This window comes from Perca fluviatilis, chromosome 6, assembly GCF_010015445.1.
Source record: "Perca fluviatilis chromosome 6, GENO_Pfluv_1.0, whole genome shotgun sequence".
In the NCBI taxonomy this organism is placed as follows: Eukaryota; Metazoa; Chordata; class Actinopteri; order Perciformes; family Percidae; genus Perca; species Perca fluviatilis.
Window position 1 is genome coordinate 9,429,140 of NC_053117.1, and position 12,871 is coordinate 9,442,010.

Here is a 12,871-nt window from a genome sequence, read left to right on the forward strand (position 1 = left end):
TTTCAACAAAGCCTCATGATTTCAGCAATATATGTTCTGTCTGACGATAACAAGTAACATTTGGTTTGAAGATCCAGCTTATTTTTATAGAGTTCTGGAGTGGGAGAGGCAGAGTATTGACGGTCTATGTCAAGTATTGAACTAAGAAGTTGTTGTTTCCTAGCTTTTTTCACCCTAGATGTGTAAGAGATAATATCCCCCCTTATTACCACTTTAAGAGTCTGCCAGAGCAAGGAGGGGGAGATATTATCCTTGTTGTTGGTTTCTAGGAAATTATCAATGGCTGACGAGATCATTTGGTAGAATCCTTCGTCTGTCAGTAGTGCAGTATCAAATCTCCATGGGGGCCGGTCGGCGGAGTTAAGTGGAAAGGAAAGATCTAATATTACTAGGGCATGGTCGGACTCAATTATGGTTGAATATTCTATGATTTTAACAAAGGGGAGTAATTCTGCTATATGAATGGTGAACGTGAAAAAAAAGAGAATACTGTGAGGGAAGCGAAAGCGCCAGGGGTCAAAACATACAATTTGGTTCATAAACGATGATAATGTTTTAGCCATTTTGGAGGGGATTTTAGACTTTGGGCTGGAGCGGTTCAAGGAAGGGTTAACTGTACGTTCAGGTCGCCTCCAAAAATTAGGGAGCGTGAGTTTAAATCAGGTATGGATGAGATTACTTTTTCTATGAATTTCTCATTGAAATTGCAGGACAGGTTTGTGATAAAGGGACCCTGAGACAATAATAAAACGGCCATTTGGGTCAGATATAATGTTTGTGACGTTGAAGAGTGTTTTTTTATGAATTATGATTGCTGCGCCACGTGACCTGGAGCTGAAACTTGAGTGAAAAATCTGGCCAACCCACGTTTTTTTTTAAATGTGATGTGGTCTTTAACCATTAAGTGTGTTTCTTGCAAAAAGCAACTTCACATTTTAGAAATTTAAGGTGTGCAAATATTCTAGCTCGCTTTACAGGTCCATTCAAACCCTTGACATTCCATGAAATAAAAATTACATTTGTCCCTCATGTACTCCGATTACTTTCCTGTGTCCCGTTCATGGTCTACTAGATCTATCAGTAATGTTTGTGGGAATAAATGATCCGCCGCACCACAGCCTAGCATTCACTCCGAAGAGTAGGGTGCTTCCACTTAAAAATACATAGTAAAATGATGGAAACAAGCTAATAAAACTGTTGAAATGGATTTGAAATGCAGGGATGCACAAGCCCCATACCCTGACAACCCTAACAGAACCCCCAATTACCCAGGATAACAACAGAACATAATAAAGCAAAATAAGATCAATGCCTATGTTTGCCTCCCCAACTGAGGAAAACTGCAGGCTCACCATATCTCCCCTGTTCTTCCGGGAGTGCATCTTGATTAACTTGATTAACTCTATTCTCGCTCGAGGTACTCCCAATCATTTTGTGCAAAAGTAATAACATCAGTATTTAAATGTATGGCTAATGAATTTGTCAGGATAAAAGAGAAAAGGAAAAAAGAAAAAAATTATAATATTTACATGCCACACAGATTGTTTCAACACTTGTGCCTAAAATAACCATAAACAGCAATAAAAGAAAACAGTAAAATAAGTAAATTGAACGGAAAAGGATACCTGAGCCCATGATGAGAGTGGGTGTAAGTATTGTTTGAATAAAGTCCAGTTAGTTAAGTCCAAGGCCTGATGTGAAGAGTGCCCGTTTCATGTCGTTGTAGGCTGCTCGTTTTCTCGACTAAAATGACGAGACTTTTAGTCGACTAAAAGTTGACTAACAAAAAAAAGATATGTGAATGACTAAAAATAGGTGACAAAATGAACACTATGCACGAGAAATAAAGGGATTGGTTGATAACTCAAACTTGCCGAGAACCTAGACACCCGTTTGATTACATTAGACTCATGCTGTCAGGTTCTGAAGTAGGGTAGACCCAAAAGCAGAGGCAGCAGGCAGAGTAGAGCTTGAATATTTAATGAATAACTAAATACAAACAAAAGGTGTCCAGCAAAACAGCAGGCCATGGAAAATCCAAAAACACGTTAAAGTAAAAACGGGAATAACAGGGACCAAAAACACAGAGACTAAACAGGTAACTAACAAACAAACACTCCAAAAACAGAAAAACAGTACAATGATCTGACAACAGACAAGGGAAAGACGGAGACTAAATACAGAGGGTAATGAGGTAACGAGAGACAGCTGACACAAGGAGAGGGGAACAGGTGAAACACATTAGGGCTAGGAAGAACAATCACAAAAGGTGGGAAAACACAGGACAGGAAGTAAAACAGACAAGACAAGACAGAAACCCGGACCGTCAAAATAAAACAGGAAACAGAACATACAGACACACGAGAAAACAAGACAGGAACTACAGCTAGACAAGACAAGGGAGGAAACACGGGCTAACAGAAAACAGAACAAATACACAATAACAAGAAACAAGAACAGAACCTCAAAACGAACAGAAACTCAAACCCAAAACCATGACACATGCAGTACCCTCGGTTACGGTCTCGTTCAGTAGCCTGGTGCGCGGTCTCTTTTTGACAGCCTGCCTAATGCCTAATGCAGCCTGCAACATTCACTACTCTAACATTTAACTTAACATAACTTCCAAGATAACATGACGTGTCTTTGGATGTGATGTACTTCCCCATCGATAATGTGTAAATTGCCATGAATACAATCATCTAAGATGCGCTAGAAACAAGCCTTGGTTAATAACTCAAACTTGCCGAGAACCAAGACACTGCTTGATTAAATTAGTCTTTAGCGGTTGCACGGTTACATTTGGTCTCGTTCAGTAGCATGGTGCGTGGTCTCCTTGTGACAGCCTACCTTCTTAACATCGAACGTAACTAACAAGATTGCATTGCATTACATGTAGCCTACTTGTACTGTATAGGTTCAAATTCTTTCCCAACGCTATTGTGTGGATTTGACCGAGAACCATAGGCACCGTTTGATTACATTGATTAACGTTAATTAATGTTGGTTCTTATGCATAAAGTAGCCTAGCCTAGGTGTGTGTGTGCTGGGCTTGCATTATTCTTAAAGTGCATATAAGAACTTAAATGTTGACTGACAATCAAGGCACAAAGTATCTTGGTCATATTCAGACCAGCCCCCTGTCAGTTTGTGAACTTCTGTCCAGCCCCTTTTGCCACAGAGACCCAGACAGCCCATCAGTGAAGGCAATGCAGTAACTTTATTAGCTGTCAATCTGGGTACCATGGATACTGTAGTCAAGGCAAGGAGTGGTCTTTAGGTCATAAGGGTCAACTAGCAGACACATCAGTGCTTATTCCCCACCCCTTTTGAGCACAAAACAATCACAGTAAAACACATGACATAACTTCTCACAGAAAAGACCTATGGAAAGAGTAGCCTAACACTAAACTGTATGCAGTGTTTCCTCTATGTTGATTTTGTAGTGGTGGCCCGCCATGGCAAAATTTCTGCCGCCACGGTATCAGAAATAGGACAGACGCACAATGTAGTCGCAGTTGCCTTTTAAATTATCCTGCCGACATAATGCTGCCGCTCACATTGCGGTTGTTGTTCGGACAGACCTGCCCCCACTGCTAAAAAAAGGAAAAAGTAAACTGGTATGTATGTAAATATATTTTATTCCTGAAATACTCTGAACACCTGCAACTTCCACTTGTGTAAAAACAAAGAAATGAAAGGCCTTTTAGGTTTATGAGATTGCTATTATTAATTTGGTATCATAATGTGATGTGGAGACTGGATTGACATTTCAGCAATCAGCAATGTTGTAGCCAATTTCAGAGGGTTAAAAGTTCACAAACTCCAAACCCCTTCTGGAAATAATGAACTTCAGCCCAACCTCTTTTTGCCAACAAAGACTGGGAGAAAGAGAAAGGAGTAAAAGAATGGATTCAACCCGTCGCGGGTTGAATCAATAATTTCTCATGTTTCTGGGTTATAGTTTTTTAAAAATAGGATCTTCTGCAGTTCCTGCAATAATAAAGAATTTGTGAATTCAGGATGATATTTATTTGTGTGTGCACATTTTAATTATCAGAGGTTTACTGTGTAGCCTATATAATGTTCTTGGTACATCAGTCTATATTTGATATCCCATCAGTTTTCTAATGTTAAATAATGTTAAAAGGTGGTTTAACTCCCTATTGTAGTCATTGTCCTGAAGCTCAGGGGGGAGAAAAAGTCGCTTGTTTTGGGCTTGTTTTCCCAGGCCTGGATGCTTATTTGTCTCGCGTGATCTGGTAACACTGGTCAGTAGCAAGATGTCATCTCGGAAGAGAAGCAACATTTGGGAGCGTTTTGAAGAAGCAGGACATCACAAGGCAAAGTGTACAATATGCAAAAGTATATTGTCACGTCATGGAGGTTCAACCTCTGACTATAGAAGAAATCTGCAGACCAAACATCCAACTGCTTTGCTTCAGCAAAGACAGGAGGACCAACCTGCAGGCGATGCTGCCCCTGCCCCAGCGGCTCCTACCTCTGAATACAGAATGCACCAGCTCGACGTGAGGCTCGGCGACCCCAGCAGCAGTCCATTGGGGTGTATGCCCATCGGGCACTGGGGCCAAACAGACAGAAAAAAATGGATGAGGAGATGTTGAAAATGATTGTCCTTGATTTTCAACCATTTTCTGTAGTTGAGGACAAAGGCTTTGCAAAGGCTCTTGACCCATCTTACACTGCCAAACAGAAAGGCCCTATGTGGGACGCATATGCCACAGCTGTTCCATAAGATAAGGAGTACGGTAGCAGACAAAATCTCAAATGTGTCAGCTGTGTGGACTGTTGGACCTCAAGGAACACTGCAAGTGTCACCTGCCACTACATAGATGAAGGCTTCAGACTCGATTCCACATTGCTAGACTGTTTCCATATGTCGGAAAGACACACAGCTGACAATCTGGCATCAGAGCTGACGAGGATTGCTGCAGAATGGCAAATAACAGGGAAAGTGGTGGCCTGCGTGTCAGACAATGCCAGCAACATTAGAGCAGCCATCAATGTAGCTGGCTGGAAGTATGTGCCCTGCTTTGCCCATACAATAAACTTGATAGTGAAACAAGCCTTGAAGCCAATTCAAGAAGTATTTACCAAAGTGAAAGCAATTGTGGAATATGTGCACTGCAGCACAGTGGCATCACAGAGGCTACGAGCCATGCAAGTACAAATGGGCCTTGAACCACTGAAGTTGAAGCAAGATGTCGCTACTAGGTGGAATTCCACTTTTTACATGCTTCAACAAGTAATTGACAGAAAGGATGCCATCATCACAATACTGGCATTGGTGAACCCCAGCCTCACAACCCCTCTGAGTGGGACAAAATCCCTGCAACATCCTCAAGCCATTTGAGGATGTGACTGTTGAAATCAGCGTTGAAAGGTGAGTAAAAAAAATAAGTTTTAACTATATAACTGACACACTTGACTCATTTCATGACATCTTGTTAGGTAACTACATAGTAATTGTTAGTAAATGTACTGTTTGAAGTCATATTTATTTGTTAGCTTATTTATAAAGTAGTATTTATTTTTACACTAAAGTCACCTTTACAATGTAGCTTGAATTTTAGTTTAGGTCACAAAGTAACACTAAAGTCACAAAGCATTATTTAATAATAATGATTACAGTTATAACAGGTTATCAGACCAAGGCAGGAAAGGAAAAAATTTAGCTCATCATTTAGTGTAAAATCTATTTTTCACTCTCCATAGATTTGTGACTGGATCAATGGTCATATTAGGAGAGGACAAGATGGCGGACGAGTAGTAGACGCGTTTGACTCCCGTTCCCAAGCCCTTTTATATACTTTCATCTCTAAAAATCCGTATTCCCTTTTCCAGCTTTTGCAACAAATTTATATAACTTGTGAACATCGTATGACCTTCGCAGATATGGCTTCTAAGGCTGCAAAGCAAAATAAAAACAACGGGCAGCCTATCGAGACATCATGGCCAAGCAATACCAACGAGGACTCAGGCCTGCCCTCCATTACCCTGCTAGGCTAGTGATCATGACGGAGGACGGCGACAGAGTTTGGCTATCATCCGTGAACGACGCCGAGAAGTGGGTAATCCCTCTAAACTAGAGCTGGCTGCAGATGTTTCATTTCTGTAATTGCTTCTTTTTCTTTTCGTTTTATTTTTCTCTCTATAGCGGTTACTACTGTTATTTACAGTGGCCTTGGATCTCTGAGGTGCCCTATAGTACTATGCACTTGCTCTCCAATTCTCCAATGCAAACTTTAATTACCTCAGCTAACTGATGTTTACAATATTTAAATGCACATCCACTATGTTGCTTTAGGGGTACTGTTCTTTTGTGCATGTATGGATATAGTCTTATGGGGATACGAACCCCCTAATTTATACACCCTAGTGCCTTTGAGATAGGTGTGTATGTTTCATTTAGTAAAGTTGTGAGTTCTGTTTTTCTTTTTTTTTCTTTCCATTCTCTTATAAAGTTGGAGTTGGGTTATTATTCTGGGATGGCAGTTTTCTTTTTTCTGGAAGGGATAGAATTTTCTGCTACTTAGGAATGTATCTAAGGAGATACAAATGTGTAAGGTTCGCAGGAGGGATATTTTTGTGTATGTGTGTGTGTGTCTTTATCCCCCCCTCCCCCCTTTTTCTTTTCCAGCTCAGGCAACTAGCTACACTACAATTTAGGATGCCATGTCAGTGAGTGGTAGGGCGGTACGTTTCATTTCTTGGAAGTCAAAGGCTTAAACAATACCACTAAAGCCAATAAGGTAATTTCGCACTTACAGCAGCTTAAAGGGGACATTCTCTTTTTACAAGAGACCCACCTTCGCACTTCTGAAATCTCACGTATTAAAAGCCCTGGATGGACCACTTCTTTCATTCTAGATTTTCCAAGAGGGCTAGAGGAGCGGCTATTATTATACACAGGGACATTGCTTTCAAACCCTCCACTGTTATTTCTGATCCCAACGGCCGATATGCAATAGTATCAGGCAAGTTACAAAATGCTCCGTTGATCCTGGCCTCGATATATGCCCCGACTTGGGATGAGGAGAAATTTATAAATACTTCTTTTGCTGCTATTCCTAATCTCAATGATCATAATATCATTCTTGGTGGTGATTTCAATCAAATTCTGGACACTGAACTTGACAAATCTTCCACCTCACGACTTGCTCTGTCAAAATCAGCTAACTCATTAAAGTTCCATGCGGCACAACTGGGCCTAGTAGATCCCTGGAGGACCAAATTCCCTACCGGAAAATTGTTTTCGTTCTTCTCGCACACCATCACACTTATTCACGAATTGACTATTTTTTAATTGACAAAAGGCCTCTGAAAAACGTAATTTCCTGCGATTACCACAGCATAGTGATATCTGACCACACCCCTACTTCCATAGAAGTCAGTTTTCCTCACGGCAGTCAGAACTCTAAATTCTGGAGATTCAACTCCCATTTGCTCCCATTCTCTGATTTTCTTTCTTCACAAATTCAGTTTTTCTTCAACGTTAATGACACGCCAGACATCAGTAGCAACCACTGTGGGAGACCTTTAAGGCTTATATACGGCTTATGTCTTTTGTATCCTACTTTAGGAAGTCCGAGCAAGCAAAATTAAGAGAAATATCAGACAATATCCAAAGACTTGACATTCAATATTCTGCCAATGCTGTACTTTATAAAAAGCGGCTCCAGCTTCAATCTTAATATAATTTATTATCAACGGGTAAGATCGAGAGGTAACTCCTGCAGACGAAAACAGCAATTTTTTGAACAGGGAGACAAGGCGGGCAAACTGCTTGCATATCACGCTCGAGCAGCCAGTGCTTCTAGACTAGTGCCTAGCATTAATTGCATTTAAATACTCTTCTGAGTCCTCCTCTAAAGACTGGGAAGGTCCTAACCCCCTTGATCATCTAATATATCCCCAGGTTAATGAAGAGCTTGCTGCTACTGTTGGTGCACCCTTAACTGTCTCCGAAATAAAAGAAGCTATTAAATCCTTACAAAGTAACAAATTGCCCGGACCCGATGGCTACACTACAGAATTTTACAAAGCTTTTTCTTCTGTACTTGCCCTTACTTGGTCAGAGTTTTCAATGAAGCGGTATTGAAAGGTCACCTACCACCCATGTTGAAGAGGCCTCTATTACTTTACTGTTAAAAAAGGACAAAGACCCTCTTCTTTGTAGCAGTCACAGGCCTATTTCACTATTGAATGTAGACTTCAAGATTTTAGCTAAAGCTCTGGCCTGACGCTTGAAAAAAATCATGCCAGCTCTGATAGACCCTGATCAGACCGGTTTTATTTCTGGAAGGCACTCATTTTTAAATACCAGGAGGTTGCTTAATATAATCTTTTCTCCTCCCACCGATTCGCCAGAAATTGTCCTCTCTCTGGACGCTGAAAAAGCTTTTGATCGTGTTGAATGGAATTACCTGTTTTATATACTTAATAACTATAGTCTCAGCCCTGAGCTTGGATTAGGCTCCTTTAAACGTCCCCTGTTGCTTCAATAAACGTTAATGGTATTACATCCCGCCTTTTTTCATTATCTCGTGGCACACATCAAGGTTGCCCCTTGTCCTCATTGCTTTTTGCCCTGGCTATCGAACCCTTGGCCATATGGCTCCGTGCCGAGAGGATTTGAGAACCTATTTGTCTACAAACTTATTTTATATTTTGAAAATGGTAGTACTGCCCAAGTTTTTTTATGCCTTCCAACACATTCCCATACTTATAAGTAAGTCCTTTTTCTCTTCCCTAGACCAGTTAACACACGCTTTTTTATGGTGCGGTGGGCGTGCGCGCATTAGGAGAACAGTCCTGCAGCTCCCTATGTCTAAGGGAGGACTAGCTTTGCCAAACTTTCGTCGCTACTACTGGGCCTGCAACATTAGTAGACTTACATTCTGGAACACAAATAAAGTTCAGAGCACTCAGCCTTAGTGGGCCCATATAGAAACTTCCTCCTTGCATTTCTCGCTTTGGTCGGTGGTCTGCTCCCAACTGCCACCTCCAATTAAGCAATTCCCCTTGAATCCAATAGTGAGAAACACACTTAAAGTCTGGAATCAGTTTAGGAGACAGTTTGGCCTACATACTTCTTCAGGCCTAGCTCCAGTCCTTCATAACCATTCCTTTCTTCTTTCTTGCTTGGACCCAGCTTTCCAGATCTGGTCAAACAAGGGTCTGCTAACTATCAATGACCTCTATGCTGATGGCATTTTCTATTCTTTTTCAGATTTATCGGCAAAGTTTGACCTTCCAAATAGCCACCTATTCCGCTACTTTCAAATTCGACACACTATTTCTTTATATTCAAAACAACCTTTTCCATTTTGGTTCTATGATTAATAAATTCTTTATAATCTAATTTCAAACAAATTCAAACTGTTTGGACGCCCTAAGGACTACTTGGAGCCAGGATCTTGATGACACTTTAGCAGATGAGCAATGGGAACAGACATTAGACCGTGTACACTCCTCTTCGATATGCGCAAGACACAGCCTTATACAGTGCAAGATTCTACACAGAGCTCACCTTACGAACGCAAGATTAGCTAGAATATACCCCGATAGAACTCATAAGTGCAACAGGTGTAATCAATCGCCTGCCGACTACATGCACATGTTTCTGCTCTGTCCCAAGTTATCAGCTTTCTGGTCTGCAGTATTTGGTACAATTAGCACAGTCCTAGACCCCTCAACCCCCTCTCCGCCCTCTTCGGAATCTCTCCCTCACACATCACGTCCAAAACCGCAAAGCAGGTGATTGCAATTTCCACACTTCTCGCTAGGAGGCTCATCATTCTTAAATGGACCCGCTCCTCCCCTCCCACACGTAACAAATTGATTGTTGAGGTACTGCAATGTGTAAGGCTTGAAAATATCAGGTATTTTAAGAGGTTCCCTTAAGACATTCCACAAACTCTGGCATCCCTTTTTAGCCCATGTCAACACATTAGATATCAATGAAGAAACTGATAGAAACGGACCAGTCTTAACTGAGCCCTGAGCCAATCCCCTTCATCCCCTCTTGTATAATTATTTTTTATGTTATTATTTTTTATTTTTTGGGGGGATTTGTCTATTCTGTCTTTTTTGTCCTGGTGTGTGTGGGTGTGTTTGTGTGTGAGTGCTGGGTTCTCGTTTTCTTTTTTGTGGGTGGGCTATATAGGGACCTGAAGACAGGTGTGTGGAAGGTCCAGTAAATGGGTGTGAAGCTCCTTTTTGTTATCACTTATCTGTACAACACTTTGTATATGCAAATGTCGCTAACTTGGAAAAAACAATAAAGAGATTTAAAAAAAAAAAAAAAAAGGTCATTTTAATGGGGTCTATACAGAGTAGTGCAGTGTGTTCATGGAGGCCTATCCACTGTCACATTCCTGCTCTGCTCTTATTTTGTGTTCTTGGACTTCCTGTTTTATTTTGAAATGTATTGTTTGTTGTCATTACAGGTCACTTGTCTTCCCCTCTTTGTCTGTTTTTCCCGCCTGTGTGATTACCTTCCCATCCCTAATGTGCATCACCTATTAGTTATCGTCATCCCTAGTTCCCACTGCATATATTCTCCCAATGTTCACTCAACCTCTGCCAGACTGTAGTTGTACTTAGTGTCACTCTCCAGTGTTATTTCCCTTGTGTATTCTCCAGTGTTTTTTGGCTTTTGCCTTACTCCTGACAACGATTACTGCCTACCACTTTTTGTACCGTCGCCTGCTTTGGTCTATTTAATTCAATTCAATTTATTTATAGTATCAAATCATAACAACAGTTATCTCGAGACACTTTACAGATAGAGTAGGTCTAGACCACACTCTATAATTTCCAAAGCCCCAACAATTACAGTAATTCCCTCAAGAGCAAGCATTAGCAGTGGCTGTTGCGACAGTGGCGAGGAAAAACTCCCTTTTAGGAAGAAACCTCGGCAGACCCAGACTCTTGGTAGGCGGTGTCTGACGGGGCCGGTTGGGGGTGTGATGAACAGCGGCAATAATAGTCACATTAAAGATAATGGAACAGTGACTTCGAAGGTAGTCGTACAAAGAAACATATAGGGGACGTAATTCATTCCCAGCTTCTGTTCTCGCAATCATTGCAATGGCTTCACCTTTTCTTCCAAATCCTGTGGACATCTCAGCGCAAATTGTTAGACGAGCACTTTGTAGAGAAAGAGTTTTTAGGGACAGACAAAATCCCCTTGACTTTCCTGATACTTGTATGAAAGATACAGATATTCCGCGGAAGGAATAACTTATCTTTGCTAACTTCTTGAGCCGCACATAACAAATGTGTCTCGTCGAAGCCATGCACTTACTGTACCGCAAATGGTATGTATTGCGTTGCGTTTCTTCGCAAGTGTTACATACTTGTATGCGGTCGGTGATGCGGTGAACCTAGGGAAAAACGCGGTTTGTTGAACCATTCGCAAGGTGGTCCTCGCACTGCAGGGGTACATAAATAGCTTCATTGTGTTCCCTGGACATTTATCGACCATGTCCATAAAAGAGGGATTTTATAAAATTGCCGGTAAGATATATTGATAGGGTGACATGAACAAATTTAACCTTTCACAATCTTTTTTTTTCCTTTAAAAAGCAGCTTGCACTTAGAGCACTTAAGTATTATACAAAAGTCTACAGTAGCTACATGTTAAGAATGGTTTTTAATATATATTTTATTTTTTATTTTATTTTTTTCATATGAAAGGATTCCCTAGAGTCATTGGAGCAATGGACTGCACACATGTTGCAATCTCCACAGCTCTAGGAGAACATGAGGCAGATTATGTGAACAGAAAGTCCTTTCACAGCCTTAATGTTCAGGTAGGGCTACTATATATATATGTGATGATTTTTATTTGCAATTTAAATAAATCTTTAACCCTTGTGTTGTCCTTCGGGTCCCAGTGACCCAAAGGACAACACAAGGGTTAAATGAATAGTAACTAACAGATTTCATCTGCAGATGACTTGTGATCATGAACGCATGATCACAAGCTTGGATTCTAAATGGCCTGGCTCAGTGCATGACTCACGAATTTTCCACGAGTCTATGTTGTGTCAGCACTTTGAGGAAGGCAAGTTAAATTTGGTACAGTACAAAATATGTTAAAGTGTTTATTTTAATTGTGACAGCAAAACGTTATTTTTTTTTTTTCCATTTTCTGTTCTATGACAGGGCTTTTTGATGGCCTGTTGGTAGGAGACAGGGGTTATGCATGCCAGAGGTTTTTGCTAACCCCCTATCCTGACCCTCAGACAGGGCCACAAAACCGCTTCAATGTGGCCCTCAGTAAAACCAGGGTCAAGATCGAGATGACCTTTGGCATCCTAAAGGCACGTTTCAACTGCCTTAGGCGGGCATCACAGATAGTGGCTGCATGGGCCATTCTGCACAATATAGCCACTATCAGAAAGGAGCGAGTACCACCACAAAACCAGCTTCTCCCAGATGAAATTGACCCCATCACACTTGACCACCCAGCTTGCGCAGCTGTCAGAGATGCAATCACAACACAATATTTTACTTAATAAAAACACATTCACACTGCAGATAGGTCTCAAACTGTTTTATTGGTCATGTGGCTATAGGGAGGAAAAAGAGAGCAAGAGAAAGTTATATTAATAAATATTCATGGTGTTCACACTAAAGGGTTACTTGATTAAATAAGTTAACATACTGAGATCTGTTTTTTTTCCAGCTGATTGATCTCCAATTTAATTTTTTTTATTTGGAGCCTCCTCAGCTCACAGTCCAGCTCCTTTAGTGAACAGTCTAGTTTGAGACTCCTTTTGTAAAGGGCCCTGACTGAGTCTGTTTCCACCTGAAACAATTCCACCACAAACAATCATTA

General features: G+C 40.9%; 1 pseudogene; it reads left to right on the top strand.

The window, feature by feature from the left end:
• Positions 1-11,115: 11,115 nt before the first annotated feature.
• LOC120560497 lies at positions 11,116-12,548 on the top strand (annotated as a pseudogene).
• Positions 12,549-12,871: the final 323 nt, after the last annotated feature.